This window comes from Ictidomys tridecemlineatus, chromosome 12 (assembly GCF_052094955.1).
Source record: "Ictidomys tridecemlineatus isolate mIctTri1 chromosome 12, mIctTri1.hap1, whole genome shotgun sequence".
Lineage (NCBI taxonomy): Eukaryota > Metazoa > Chordata > Mammalia > Rodentia > Sciuridae > Ictidomys > Ictidomys tridecemlineatus.
In genome coordinates, this window is record NC_135488.1 from 48,278,369 (window position 1) to 48,288,912 (window position 10,544).

Sequence of the window (10,544 nt, forward strand, 5' to 3'; positions counted from 1 at the left end):
AGGGTCCAAAATGATTCCCACCAACAATGCGTCCAAAAAATAATGATTTATAGAAAAATCACAAAACGTTTGAGGAAACAAGACACAGTGAGCAAAAGTCAGAGAAATATTGGAGAACTGGAATTGCAAAGTTTGCAGATATTAAAATTAACATTCATAGAATTTAAATGCTCAACTGTTTATCAACAGAATGAGGTTAGCAAAAGGATAATGGGACGAAGCCAGAAAGATGAGAAGAAAAGCCAAATAGAGCTCCAGAAATGAAAATATGAGTACAATTAAAATCCCAGTGAAAAAAGACAGTACAATAGATTTCAAATGGCAGGAAACAAAATGAATGAGTTGTATGATGTATCAAAAGGAAAATAACATAACACAATCTAGGGTAGGAAAGTATGGAACTATGAAAGTGAGGTAAACAGATACAGAGGTTGGGTAGAAGGGTTTACAGTGCAACTAATATGATTCCATCAAGTAAGGAGGGAGATAATTGAAAAATAAATAACAGGTGAGAATTTTGCAGAACTAATGAAGGACTCCACTATTCAGATTTAGAGAGTGCCCCCCCCATGCAAATAAACAAAGACCCATCCACAAACACAGGCAAACTACTGATAGGTTATTATAGGGAATGACTTCTCAAAGCAGCAAGGAATGACCCAAATTTAAAAACATGTAGTACAAATGAAGTAAGGAGAAAAATTAACTGTCAACTTTAAATTGTAAATTTAAAACCATTTTAGTACCTGTTTTGTGAATTAGTGTGACACAAAAATATATTTGAATTGACCAAAAAATCAAGGTTTTCTTCTTTTCAAAAGATGCTCATTAATGAAATTTTTAAAGGATACACCGCAGGGAGACTGAGAATGATATGATTGAAAGGTCTCAGATTTTTGAAAGAAAAAAAAGCAAAAAAACAAAACAAAAACAAAAAACAAGTGCCAAACTGTTGAACATGAATAAATGTGAGAGAGATTGAATATAAAACAATAACTGCTCAAAAGGGGTAGATGCAAAGTTAAAGTTGAATATCGGACATCATGGTGTATACTGTGGGCAGAAAGCAGAAATTATGGATCTACAAGTCCATGTATTTTTAAAGACAGGGCGTGGATACCTGTTTAATTATTAAAATGTGTAAAGTACCTGGCAAACAATAAAAGCAAGATTGCAGCACAGAGAAAAGAGATGTGCACTAAATGAAGCAGTCCAATAAGTACTCTAGGTTTAGAAAGTATATAGAATATATAAAAACTAGGGGAAATAGAATCCACAAAAGCCTAGAATAGAAATATAATCTGATATCTTGGAAATTACATTGCATATTCTGTGGCTCCACATTTCCATTATAATATGGAGATTGTCAGATAAAATTCCAGCATGATAAGAGAATGAAAATTCAAATCAAGCCCAAAATTAATTAAAAGAGGAAGGCTTGACTACACTAAAATCAGACAAACTAGACTTAAAGAAAACAGACTTAGGAAAATACATTCTGATAAACTTACTAACTGATCAGGATGATATAATAATAAACATGTAAGTGCTGACAGAGCCGAAGGAGAATTTGTGATTTTCACCTTGTGACAAGATGGTTACACATTGGTGACGGTACCTGAAGTTTTTGTTGACAAAAACTAAATGAGGCATGGGAGATTTGGGTCCTATTACTAACAAACATGATCTGACACCTGGTAGAAATATATGAAGTCCTCCATCCAATAACGAGAAATTTTACATCCACTTCAATTTAAAAAGGGAACATAAATATTGATTATACTACATCATGAATCAAGTATGAATACATTTTAGAGTTTCATCATTACGAAGTAAATGGTCTTTAAAGTGAAAATAAATTAGAAATCTACTACAAAATGTTTGAAATAAATCACATTTGCATATTTAAAACAGTAGTCAACAATGCATCATCGATAAGAATCATAATGAAAACATAAAACACTCCAAAATACACATGAAAATTCAGACACCTAGGCAAAAACACAATATGTCAAAAGAAAGCAAATTAGAAAGGCCTCATGAATGGAACAAATTGCATGTGAAATAATGGAAAGAACTTTGAGCTTCTTCAGTGGGAAAGTGCGAAATCTGAACAGTGTTAATGTTATTTTTCTTCACAAATTTAACTCTCTCCTCTCAAAATATCTGTATGTATACATGTGTGTATGTATGTATCCATAGTGAGGATTGAACCCAGGGGTGCTGCACCACTGAACCACATGCCTACTCTATATTATTATTATTATTGTTATTATTATTGTTATTATTATTGTTATTATTATTGTTATTATTATTGTTATTATTATTGTTATTATTATTATTATTATTATTGTGAATTTGAGACCGGCTCTCACTGAGTCGCTGAGGCTGGCCTGGAACTTGCGATCCTCCTGCCTCAGCCTCTTCTGAGTCGGTGAGATCACAGGCATGGGCAACCACACCTAGGTCAAAATATTTTCATCTTCTTCTTCTTTTCCCACTCCCTTCCTTCCTCTTCCTTTTCCTTTTTCTGGTGCTAAAATTTTCATTGCGGATTTTATCTGGACAAAATGAAGTCCTTTAGAATTCAGAAATGAGGAAAAGTTGCTTAACAGTAACAAAATTCAGACACAAGAAAAGGCATTCTTAATATCAGGAAATATACTTCCAATATTTAGTATCTGAAAAAATAGAGCCTTTGGGCGGCGGGTCACGTGGGGCGGCGGCCGCAGGGGTGGAGGGGGTGGGGGGTTGTGCAGCAGGTGGGCTCTGGAGACTGCGCTGCTGCAGGTTGCCAGGGCTGCCGTGGGCAGTCTCTACCTGTTGCACAGGTAAGACCACCAGGTCTTGCAAGTGCTACATGGAAGCGCTAGGTTTGGCTGGAGCCTGGTACACGGCCAGGAAAACGTCACCATCGTCCATGACTTCTACAGCCCGATCAGGCTGCACTTTATCCCTCTCTGGGGAGCAGGGCAGAGGAACCAAGCAGTACCAAAGATGGGCCGGTTCAGTGGTGCAACAGATGGAAGTGGAGAAGCCTACGCTGAAGGGTCGGCAAGCTGAGGTCTCAACACCATCCCCATGAGGCAGAGCAGAGACAGCCGGCACCTACGTGGTAGAAAAGGGGGTCATAGTTGCAGAATTTAGCAGGGGACTCTTTTACTCTCTGAGGACAAGGAATGGGACATCATAAAGGTGAACGTTGCCACCGCCAGTTGGCATGATGATCCATGTAGTGTCACCAGGAGTTTTGGAGGGAAAGAAAGGTATCATCGTCTCCATCTCCCCTGGCTCCTGCTGCACACCCACTCCCTGGATAGCTGTGTTTTCTGCTTCGAAGACTTACTGAGACCACCTCAGCTACTTGGCCACCCACAGGGATGCACCTAGCAGCTTCTGCACAGATGCCTGTGATTGTTGTCTTCACCCAAAGTAGACGCACATCACGCTGTCTCGACCCTGGGGTTTCAAAAAGGACCACAGGATGCTGGTTCCACTCTATTCGTTCCTTTTTGCACAGTATGTGCTCCAAGTGGCTCTGGGTGTGGGGGGCAAGTATTCTCAAGCCCTGGTTAGGCAAGGAGGCCTTAGCCTGCAGAGCCTGAATCCCAGCGGTCAGTCACGTTTTGCCAACTCATGGTCACGTACAGCATTCTGACATTGGAAACACGTTTCCTTTATCTGATGTATTTTCTTTTTGACGGATCATCCAGTGTGCTGTCAGATTCATCCTTTGCCACGCAAACTTAGAAAGCCTGTGATAAACCTCTGGGGCCACGTGGAGGGCCCAGAGTAAACCACCACCAAGGTGTGAGGACGGTGAAATCGCCCGCGTATCCTTGCTTTGCTCCCAGGCTGTGGAAGAGTGGAGTTGACTTCAGAGCCATGGCAACCTAACTGGTCAGCTTTCAAATTTCAGATGTTGTGCTTAAAGGGAAACAGCCTGTTCTCCCCTTGACAGATGACAGACAGTCTTGGTTTTAAAGGGTTCACTAGGAAGATGGTTGAAGATTGTTATTTTGTAACTGAGGTCACTGGTGTCAGTAGAAATCTGTGGCTGGGCTGCCCCAGACAGAGATGCTGTTCTTCATGAGGTCTCCATAGACAACCCCGAGGGCTGTGTTCTTCGCTGTTTGTGTCTCTGCGGCTTTACATCTGGTCAAGTTACAGAAGAGTCTGGTCCGGGGTATAGAACGCAGAAGACCTGGGCTCTTGCTTTTCAAACTAGACAAGCCTGCTGGCTTCTGTCCTGTGGGTTTGCTGTGTCGGATGCTGCTTCCGCCATAATATTTTTGTTCTTCCAGCTCTGGAGGTGAGTGCGTTTCTAGATTTGGATATCTAATGAGTCACCTTTTAGTCACTATCTTTTGATTTGTGATTGTGGGTAAGTAGTGATTTCTTAACCCATGATCCATTTTATAACTGAAATCTTCCCCTTTAGAGTTTGTTGTAGCTGGTTTTCATACACCTTGCTATGTGATATGATTCTATTCCAGTAGTATTATTGACAGAAGCATCAAATATCTGTGGAATAGCACTTAAAATATGGACAAATTATGTGTGTCATATGATATATCTGTTGAAATAATGTTGAAAGTGCATTTTTGGTTCATGGAATCAATTACTAATTATGCACAAACCCCACTATATGGATCAGCATCCAAACCTACAGTGAAAATGTCTTTGATTCAGGTTCTAAAAAGACAATCATTTTATTGGGGGGGGCACATACCTTACACTCAAAATTCATGTAAGTTTCTGTATGAATATGGTGCATGTACAGATTTAAAATTCAGAGCTTAGTATGGGACACTGCAGACACTGGTGTGAAATTATTCTCTCGCCTGGCATGCTTCTGTGCTTCAGCCTAAGCACATTTCTGTGTTGAACACATGAGTTTTTGCCTGTGATGTTGCTTGGCAGCATTTCCAGATGTGTCATGGACTCAAGAAGATCAGTACCTAAATTCCGAAGCTCCTCTGCTCCTAATCATGTCTTCTCTTCCAAACAGAAGATGTGGAGAGCTTTGCACTTGGAGGCACTGTGTAGCAAAGGTTCTGGGGGAGGTGGCTAGGAGGCCTCTTGACTTCGTGCCTCACTGATGAAATCTGCGGGACTTGGGATCAGTGCTCTCTCTAGCAACATGGTCAGATGGTTCTGTGTCAGGCTGTGTGCCCAGTGCTTCTGAGGCTTCTGGATCACTTGCGGAGGTGCTGCATGATGAGAACTGGTGAACGCACCTGGCGGCGAGGCTCTGAGTTCTACCCTTGGCAGGATGTGCTGAGACATGCCGACTGTGTGGACATGGTGCAGAGTCGTCCATAGCTTCAGGGAAAGAGCAAGGCCGAGAGTGTCCTTTGGTGTTCTAACTTTCATAAAATACCACCATCGAAGCTCAAAATTGAGAGTTGATTGGGCCACTGTGGATGGGATCTCTTATTAAGGATGTGCAAAATCTGAACTTTTGAAACATGGTCTATGAGTTGAAAATGTAACAATAAAAGCATTTGTTCTGTTTCCTCTGGGGGAAAAAATAGAGGCTTTTTTTTTTTTTTGTCAGATATTCTATTTGATACTACATCATCAGTGTTTTCTTTAATTTTTAGAAAAACCATAATAGGTTTAATATGCCCACATTTTACAGATAAGGAAGCAGAACGAGAGTTTATGTAATTTTGCCCAAGGTTCAGGGCCAATAAGTATTCTGCGCTAGTATGTTTTTTCCCTGGAATTTATTTACTCAGACAGTGAACTTGTATGATTTTTACCAATAGCCTAAGAAATTGGCTATACAGAGTGAAGAAGGGGGATAGAGAATTTTATTACTTCAGAAGTAAAATTGCCTACAGCCTTCAGTGAAATATAGCACAGTGAAAATATTGTTTCCCTGTTTTATGGGTTTAAATAAACTGAAAATCTTGGTAAGAATAACCAAACAAGCAAAGTCTTAAAGACAAAGTTTGAACCACAACAAAATGAAAAGACAGTACCAGAACCTAAACATAACCCGGAGGAAAGGCCTCAGTTGCAGTGAAAATAAATAGGATGTTGGAAGTGGGAGGTATTCAGAGCAGACTCAGACTCCTGCAGATCTCACAAAGGACAGCAATAGCCAAAGGCAGTCGAGGCGGAGATACTTTGGGAAGTTCTGGACACTCAGTGTTCTTGAGCTTTATGCACCATCCCTGAGTGGGGGAGTGAGCCAGGTGAAGAAGGAAACGGAACATCGAACAAGCAGCTGCCTCTTGGTGCATGGAAAAAAGGGAAAAGGTAGCAATCATCTACCCAACTGCTACTCTTGGTTTTCTGCAAAGAATTAAATCTTAATCATCCAAGGAAAAATGCATCAAGGATCCTCAGAATGAGGTTGGAAAACAAATGATGAAATGAGGTGCAGCCTGCAGGCTGAGACAGAAGGGTAGGCACGTCACCACATGCTTGGGCACGCATCTAAAATAATCTGAAGTGACTGGATATCAGGATGGATCAATCGAGAAGTATGAGATGAATTGAATGGCAACCATAGACTCTAGGCGGTAGACACACGGGGGTTAACTGTACTTTTTTTTTTTTTTTAAAGAAAAGCATTTTGATATATATCTCAATGTTTTTATAATAAAATGTCCAGTACAGAAATATATTAAAGAAGTCTTTCTTTTTTAAAAATACTCAAAAGGCAATAAGTAGACAGAAAACTGTTTATAAATAAATTTTAAGATCTCCAGCAACAATCGGCTTCAGAGCTCTCCATTCTCAGTAGAGATGGCCTCCCTCCAAGCCCCCAAACTCACATTTAATGGCAAATCGTAACCATAAGGCAGTTGTTATGCAACTTGTGGGAAGTTATTGAAAATAGAAAAAGAAGGAAATGAACAGAGAAAACCAAAGAGAAATGAAGAAAATCCACAAGGAGAGCTGTGGTCTGATGAAAGCATGCAAACAAACAAAACCAACAGCAAGAGCACCGTTTCTCCATGAGAAAAAATACTGAAATTATAAAAAGTCCTATTTAATGTTACATTAACATATAATATTATTTAAAGAGAATTTTTTAAAAAAATTGTTATTGGTTACTCTGATAACTACAATATATTTAAATTATAAAGTTTCTTTCAAACAATGGCTACAACATGATAATCAATGAACACAATTTTTTTTTTCTTAGAGAGAGAGAGAGAGAGAGAGAGAAGTTTTTAATATTCATTTTTTAGTTTTCGGTGGACACAACATCTTTATTTTATTTTTATGTGGTGCTGAGGATCGAACCCAGCACCCCGAGCATGCCAGGCGAGTGCGCTACCGCTTGAGCCACATCCCCAGCCCCAAAGCACATTTTTTTTAAAAGATGAAAATCCAAGTAGCACAGATCAGAAAAGAAACAGAAGAAAAATAGAAGATCATTCCAGGAATAAAATAAGTATTAAAAGAAGCAATTGGGAGAAGGAACTTTTGAGAACAGTCAAGACAGTTAACAGAAATGGCTTGAGAAAAATGTGTGTCATAAAGTGGAAAGCGACCATAAAATATTTCAGGATAAAAGATAAAGTGATAGTTCTAGAAGACAGACAAATGATCCTTTTAAAAGTCCAATCATATCCATGAAGCAGCTCAGAAGAACAATGGGAAAGAACGTTTATTCCCACATGCAATAGAATACGATTTTTCTAACTTAAGACAGCCTCGAGTCTGCAGGGAGAAAGTTCAGACTTGCTCAAGGAAAAAATGATGCAGAATCACCACAGTCACTTGGCCACACACTAGTTTAAAATATAAACACAGAACTCCTTCGTCCTAAAAGAATATACATCGTTTTAGTCATTTGGTTTTCATTTGAAAAAAAAAAAACTCATAAAGGAAAATTTGATATTTTGTTCACACCCAGAAATCAATTTCAAGGTCTACAAAATGCTACAAAAATCAGAGCAGGCAAACAAGTCAAGAGAAAGTGTCATTTCTCTGATTAAATCCCTTTATCACATGTTATTTTATTAGCTATATGCATTATTTAATTGTGCTATTTAATTACATTATGTGTGGAGTTATTAAGAACATTTTTCTACTTACAGTGATTTGTGTGTGTGGGTAAAATATGAAAGAGTCATGGAGAAACAGTGTTTCCTGAGAGCCACAGACACACAGGATGTGCGGTTTGCTCCTGGAGTCGCCCTCTGGTGTCTGGTCCTTCTAACTGCACCACAGGAGTGATGGGAGGACTCTGTTTCCCTGTTCTTAACTGAAGATTGGGCGTCTTTCTCGCCCACCTGAGGTCCTGGCCCTTCAGTTCTCCATGTCTGTCTGCCTTCCAGCTGCTTTTCTCCTTATTCAGAGGCTGCTGCAAGACTTTGGTTAAATGATACAATAATTTATATATTTATTCTTCATATAATTGGCATCCATATGCAATATTTATGAAAGTTATTAAGCATGACTAAGACATATCCACAGAGGGAGGCAATTTTTCCAGTGGTTATTTTTCAGAAGTTTGAAAAGTATTCATTAAATCTGAGAGAGAGAGAGAGAGAGAGAGAGAGAGAGAGAGAGAGAGAGAGAGAGACCTAAACACTCCATGTAAAGGAAACATTGATTTTAAATTTTTTTTAAAAAATCACAAATGTAAATATGTCTCCATAGAAAGTTATTCTTTTCAACCATATGTGGAACACATTTATCCTAAAAAAGTAAAAAAAAAAAATGCTATAATGAAAGCTCAATATCTAAGTGAAAATTTAAAAAATAGATTAAGTATTAGGAATGGAGAAGAATTCTCACATTTTAAGAAATGGAAAATTACACCAAGTTTTAATAATTCTCATTAATATAAAAATTAATCAAAATGACAGAAAAACTTAAGTAGTTGTTCAAAGCTTGACAATTTTAAAATTAATTTTAACTGATACACAAAAAGATATTAATCATACATTTTAATGGGGTACCATGGAATCTTTTGATACACATATACTTCTGCCACATTGAAACCAAGTTAAATGTATTTATCACTTGTATGGGGTGAAAATTTTCAGTCCTTTCTTCTAGTTCTCTGAAATGTATGGTACTTCATCATTATCTATAATCACGTACTATGCAACAGCACATCAGACTTCCTACAGTCATCCAGATATAACCAATGATCCATCTTTCCTCATTCCCCCTACTCTCCGTCAATGTCTGGTAACTACCATTCTACGTTCAATTTCTATGAAATCAATTTCTTTATATTCTACATATGAAGGAGATCATGCAGTATCTATTTTTCTTTGCCTAGATTATTTCCCTTAACATAATGACTTTCAGGTCCATCTTGTTGCCACAAATGAAAGGATTCCATTCCTTTTTAGGGGCAAATAGTATTCCATTATGTATCTGTAATTCATTTTCTTTATCCATTCATTAATTTATGGAAAGCCAAGGTTGATTCTGTTTCTTGGCTATTAAAACTAGTGCTTCAATTAATTTGGGAGAGTAAATGTGTCTTTCACATACTGACTTCATTCCCTTTGTATATATGCCCAGAGTTGAGATTGTTGAATCATATGGCAATTATATTTTTAAAATCATAACAATTGAAAATATTTAGAAGCAATATAAATTTATATCCATGAAAGAATGATTAAATTTTACACATCAATCAGAAAGCATATTATACCGTCTTTAAAAACAAAACTCCAAAATGTAGAAAATATGTAAAATACATATGGTGTGATACTGATATGATATTGTATAACTGGATCCCAAATTCTCAATGTTTGCTAGAAAGTAAATCTAAATAAAAGGGACAATGGAACAAAGGGGAGCTATCTTAGAAATTAAAAGATGGTCTAATAATGAGAATTCTGCAATTAGGTCAAGAATGTACAGGAAAAACTGCGCAAAGGTGACGGAATAAACACCAGGGCTAGTCGCATTGACATGCGTAACAAAAAGCCCCAGAGAAGGCACGCGCTGTGTCCAGGGCCAAAGTGAGCAGGTTATCATTATTATTAGGCATGTCTTTGTACCCTGGCAGTTTGAAATCCGGGGTGCTTGCCGATCCTGGAAGGACTGACTTCTCACAGTCAATCTCTAGAGGTCTAAAGCACTCACCTGCAAGCCTGGCCTTGATACGTACCAGGACTCTCCAGAACCCCCAGCCACAACCACCTCCAGGCCACCACAGCCCAGCCCTGATCTCCCAGGGCCAGCACTCGAGAGCTAAGCTCAGACCCTGTCACCCAGAGCTGCTGAAATGATCCAAACCAGCCTCCTGTTCACCCACTGCTTCTGGTAGAAACCGTAATAGAGGCTATGGCCCATTTTCCTTCTCCTTCTGCCTCTCAAGTGACCTTTGTGCACCCTCCATGGTGCACAAGTATAAACCTGTCCCTTCATGACAGTCATTTCCGTGTCTGTCCGTTTTATCATAACTGGCTTAAATGAATTCTAAGCACCTTTTCCAACAACCACCTGTATGGAGGAGTAAATTCATAATAGAACAGATTTCATGCAGTTAGCAACTATAATTATGAGCAAAATAAACAAAGAAGTAAGCATAGATGAAGTCTGCTGTT

At 38.6% G+C, this 10,544-nt stretch overlaps 1 pseudogene; it reads left to right on the forward strand.

Annotated features, from left to right (window-relative positions):
• The first annotated feature begins 403 nt into the window (after positions 1-403).
• LOC110599531 (inactive hydroxysteroid dehydrogenase-like protein 1 pseudogene) lies at positions 404-3,605 on the forward strand (annotated as a pseudogene).
• Positions 3,606-10,544: the final 6,939 nt, after the last annotated feature.